Source organism: Phasianus colchicus, chromosome 13 (assembly GCF_987193195.1).
Source record: "Phasianus colchicus chromosome 13, bPhaCol1.hap1.1, whole genome shotgun sequence".
In the NCBI taxonomy this organism is placed as follows: Eukaryota; Metazoa; Chordata; class Aves; order Galliformes; family Phasianidae; genus Phasianus; species Phasianus colchicus.
Window position 1 is genome coordinate 9,604,672 of NC_143448.1, and position 6,000 is coordinate 9,610,671.

Consider the following 6,000-nt stretch of genomic DNA (forward strand, 5'->3'; position numbering starts at 1 on the left):
AAAAAAATACTTACATACTTACATCAGAAAGTCTATAAAGCATCATAACTCCAGGAAAAGTGTGTGTGCTTTTTTTTCTGGTCTGCCTCACATTGCAGGACAAATTTCACCTGGGGAAGGAAGGGGTGGGAGGGCTGCAGCAATTCCAACCAGGTCTTTGTATGAACAGGGAACTTTCATGAATTTATGGCTCACCTCCAGCTGTACAATGGCTCCTCGGATCTGGCAGATTTTACTCTTCACATTTCGCATGGTTGGGCTTTTTGTTTGTTTGTTTGTTTTGGCTTTCCTTTTCTCTGCAGCTCTTCCAAGTTACAGGAAGGAAGCACACAGCTGTCATTCCTCAAGGAACTGTGGAGGAGACAGTGGCCTCTATGAGCACGAGCACCTCTCCCACCACCAGCCAGGATACAGACATCTCCAATAGCTTGAGATTCTTCCTGAGCTGCATTCTTGGCCAAACCCATTGCTTCCCCGAGACTTCGGTGAATTTGAGTGAGCAGCTTAGGAATACGGCTGCACTAGAGATAAAGCTATGTTGGAGGTCAGTAACAAAATTCTGAATAAAATTCAAAACTGTAGCCTCCAGAAGATTGCTCTACCTTACTCTATGGAGAGATAAAAGCTCAGAACAGGAGGCAGCAGTGCCTTGAAGCCTCCTGGGCTTGTGCAGGGCAGCATGCAACTGGCTATTCACCACCCTTCTGCCAACCTCCAAATGATCAGCACGGCCAGAGAGCCACTGCAATCCTGTTATCCCTGGCAGAGCAGTGGTTTCTAAAAAGCAGCCTGGCCTAGTGTAGACAAGAGAAGTCATAAGGTTTCTGGAAAGGTAGTTAATTTATCTGCAGGTAGGATGGCATCACTGAACGTGATCGATTCTATTTAAGGTGATTAACAACGTGTTATGTTGCTTGTTTTGAATAAAGACTATAGGCCAACTTCTGCCCTGGCTCAACTCCCACTGAAGTCAATTGTTTAGCCTGAAAAATGGATTACAGGATGTGGCTATAATTTATGCATAGGAAAAAAAAAAAAAAAAAAAGTAGATTTTGCTTCAGAAACAATAATTCTTATTTATGTGTACTGCAGCAGTGCCTCAGACCCAAGATTCTTTTGTGGGATGGCATCCAAATACCTAGGAAATAAAGGCATGGCCCCTACCCCAAAGAGTCTTTAATCTAAGCAAAAGACAAGAGACAGCAAACAGATGGGGAGAGGGGCAGAAATGACAAGGTAACTGGAGATAATTATGATCACTATGCAGTCACAGCACATCAGCTGCTTAACCACCATCATTTTTTTAAGGTGTCACAGCAGAGGAGAGTTTTAAGGGAGGATGTGAAGAAGGGCAATTGTAGTAGCTTGGCTGATTTTTATAGCAGTGGATGCAGAGAAGAAAACAGCATGGTTCAAAAATTAAAAAATGAATGTTGAGATCCAGAGTGAATGGAGGATGCACGTGGATCTGTCAGTAACAGTGGATGTGACAGCAGCAGATAGGATGGGGAGAGCCTGTGATGGGCCTTAAAACATCTGTAAGATGCTTTTAGCTGCAGGGAGAGGGAAGGAGACAACAAAAGGTGCAACATTAGGAAGGAAGATGGTACAACATTAAATTTAGAAATGCACCCTTGCAGCAGTGAACAGGCAAGGTACCCATCTGCTGAGGCCGAAGTAACTGAGGCTCACTGCTGCGGTTTGCCAGAGTGATTGAGCTGTGCTAGTAGGAAGACTGAGCTGCAGATATGTGGTACAAGAATCAGAAGGTTTGTCCAATTACACACAAACATAGAGAGAGATGTAGAAAGATACCGTATTGAGAAAGACGCATGCCTAGAACTTGAAGTGATAGAGCTGATACTGTGGTCACACAGCTTTTGTTTTGGAAGCCCCTTCTGGCAGGAAAGAGATTCCCTGTACTTGAAAAGGAGAATGATTCTGTAACAGTTTATTTCAGGCAGAGCAGAAAACATTTTGTGTGTTAGAAAAGTATATGGCAAAGAGAGACTAACAGGTGACAAAGACTCCTCTTCAAAGGTTGTAGGGCTTTTTTTTCCCATAATATTAATTACTGTACTGCTACTCTGCCAAGATCATGTTTCAATAAACAAATCAACGGAAACAACTCATTTTTTGTTTGCCATACATATATGCACCATTTTTGTGTGCCATTGTGGAAACTACATACAAAAAACTGAACAGTATGGAGCTGCTTATACATACATGTAGGAGTAACTTTCTGAGAGCCTGACCACTCCAACCTCATCCTGAACGAAAATAGCAAGGACAGTACATAGGCTACTGCAAAGTGATTTATATATTAAAAATATATAAATTGATATCTAAATTACTGCCAGAGCTCTGACCTTGATAACAAATGATCATAAAGTAAAGACTACTTTGAAGTGCCCCAAACTGTAGATCAAAATACTTGTATATTCATCACTTTGACTAAGACTTAGCCAAAATTTTGTTGGCTAATAAAGACAGCAAATTAAATAGAAAACAGGCCCAGTAAAGAGAGGTCATGGCTGGTTTTTTAAATACTTACAGTCCTTTAGGGTAGGATGTCTGTGCTGCTTTAATTGTTCAGAGTTTCACTTTCTGCCATGGGACCTGCAAATGTACAAGCCTCTGTCTCATAATGCTGCAATATAAACCTCCATTTAAACTTGATGGGTCCCTTCTCATTGGAGTTTTATTTTCCAGGCACTTTTGTGATGTGCTTTTTTATGAGCAGTGTGAATAAATACAAGAGAGACATTACCTATGCAAATGGGCAGAACAGAAATGTCTAGGTTTAGGAAAAAACAACAAAATTCTACTTTAAATATATATATATATATATATGTATAGAGCAAAACCCCAATAGCTTCACTTTTCTTGTTTTAAGAATGATTTTCTTCTAATATTGCTGCCAGTCAGCATTTCTCTGAGGAATGCACTAACTATGCATGATCTGACTGGCAAAATGTGAAAGTAAGCTAAATTTCAGTCTCAGTACTCAGTATTTTGATTCTTCTCCAGTTTGTAAAGCCATGCCCATGACTACAGTCATGAACGCTCGTAACTTTTGGGAGGAGTGGCTTCTTCCAGAGCTACTTATTTCCACTCACATCAAGACGTATGATGGGCAGCCTCCGGACAAGCTGTTCAGCTGTGCTTGATAGTGTGCAAACAATGCACCATTGTACAAGTGCCATATTGAGCTACCATACTATCACAAGTGAGCAGTGCCCTATGTTCCCCAGTGAGCAGCTTTCAGCTATCTGAGGACTTTTTTCAGTGAATCAAGTTTACAGAATGCTTTTACTATCACTCAAAAGGAACATCTTTGTAGATCATGTCCTTAAAATATAGGCCATATTCCCATTTTTAACTTCTGGAAAGTTGTAATCTACCTGGACTCTAAATGGTTTCTATATTTAGGAGAGAAAATCATTGTGACTCATCATGGAGCAGGACACTGGATGGTCTCTGATTCTGTCATTTATTTGCCTGAAAAACACACAAGAGTTAAGATTTATGTTGCAAGTAATGTACATCTCTGTTGTTGGTGGAAAGTGAGGGGTTGGCTTTATGTGCTATCACGCAAAGGGTATAAACAAAAAGGAAGAAAATAGCAAAGTTTAATAATCTGCTAGCTGGTAAAACATCAGTTTTTTTTATACTAAATTAAACTTTCAAGTATGCAAGATTCACCTTACACTAAAATGAAAACTTCAGATTCTAGCCTGGAGACCAATTAAGCCTTTAGTAATCAGGCAGTCATGATAGGTAATAATAGTGCAGAAGAAAACAGAGACTAACCAGTACTTCACATCACAGTGCAGATCCTCTATAAAATTCATATTGTTCCTAATGCACTTTTTCCTATTCTTTAAGGTGAGGGTAGACCACATTCTGTTTTTAGTTACATCATTGTAAATCTGGAGTAATACTATGAAAGTTCATTGAATCACTGAATCGATGAGGATTTTGTATTTTTGTTGAGGTCTCAAGTGAGATATTCCTATGCTCCCTGTGCTTTGGACTGTTTTATTTCTTTGTCTCCTTCCTTGTTACTTATTTTTTTTCAACCTCTGTACTTACAGTACTCCATCCTCTCCTACCCATTCCTATTGCTGTTTTTTATGGCTTTGGGTGGGTGGTTAACTGGCACTGGGAAGAAAAGCCACACAGGAATACATCCGCATATAGCATTATCCAGAGCACTGTGCCTCCTTCTCTTGGTTACTTCAATGTCATTATGAAACATGCTATATATTTATTGTTTAAACAATCTTAAATAGTAAAAAAAAGAACACTGCTTTTTTTTTTTTTTCTTCTGAGGTTGTCATCTATTACAAAATCCTACAAACACAAAAAAGGAGCAGTTAAATGAGTGCCTTAATTTGCTTGCTATTGAAAAGCCGTTACCATAACAAACAGCAGCAAGACTTTTAAATCAGGCCTGTGGAACAAAGCATTCCAGTGTCATTTTTACATTAGTGATTACAGTTGATGTCATTTTCACAAAACAAAATTATAACCAAAATGGATATTTCAGGTCAAAGTGCTGCAAGGAGTATATAGATACATTTCCATCAATAAATCTGCCCTTTTCCTGCCCTGACATAAGTGTTCAACCCCTTGTGATTGACGTTTTTACCACTAAATTATACTATGTCTGCTTCTAGAAGAAACGTCTCCATTACAAAATTAGCTAACCATCAACATAACATAAAATAACTTCAACATGGTGTCATTTCACAAGAATATTGATTCTTACAGACTTACTGGATTAAATCCTGGTTTCCCATAAAAGGAGGAGCCATTATGTCTTTGGTAGACAGAAAAATATATATTGTGGAACGATGTATATTGAGGTGATTAAAACTTCATTGCTAGGCACAGAAGCGTAAGATTTCATCCTGTGGCAATACAAAATAAAGAAAATTGACAACACATTAATATGAACTATGCATATGTTTAAGAAACAGCTACTCTTCCATCATTTTATTTTCATCTGCTGGAAGATACTTCTGCTATTGGTGGCAGGAGGAAAAGTCATCAATTCTTCAACGCTGACTACCGAGTCTGCCAAATTCTTTTCAGGACCTTTGCATGTAAATTTATCCTAGCTTCATTTTCCTCCAGTGCTATTACAATTCTTCATACCTCACAGGATGTTGTGAGCTTTACCTGACTCAGACTTGGAAGATCTTTTGGATGAACAATGCTATTTAAGAGCAAATAGTCACAACGAGCAGCTGTAGTTTCTTCTTACATCAAAACCGTAGAAAGGAAAACTAATTGGAGACCAGATTTTTATCGCTCTCACTACTTCACTTTTATAGACTTGCCCTAATATTGAGTCCCGGAATAATAATAGTGGGCACAAATTCTATAATTTTAATGAAATTACATTGGTGATAAATTTGAGTCTGTTATTTGGGACCACTTGCACATTGGAGAATTTCCTAAGGGAGAAAACAACACCTCTGTGGCCACAGTCCCCTCCTGGAACTTGCAGTATTTGATATTTCAGTCCGATTCCTTCAAATACAGATGAAAATACATGAAAAAAAGGCGCAGTGTAAATTCAGTTGCACACACAACAGTGTCCAAAAGACCCTACTGTGCTCAGAGTACATTTCTACCATAGGAGAGTCATAACATGTAGCTGCCTGTCGGGAAGGACAGTACTGCCTCCCACCCCTACCCATTAGGGCCTGGAGAGGACAATGTTACAAGTCTCTGCCCACTCAGTCCTTTTTTGTTGGCACATTACTATTTTATCATTTTGATCTCCTCCTTACTGAAGATAAAAGACACCACGGGAGGGATTCATGAATGAGTACTGTTATTTATCGACCCAGGACTTTTTGAACATTTTTTCCCCTCTGATTCATGGACCACTTTTCCATATTCGAAAAGCAGTTCATAAATCGTTCAGCACCAGCAGAAATTAATAATAATGAGTTCATTTACATAAAAGGACTCATCCTGCCAGTT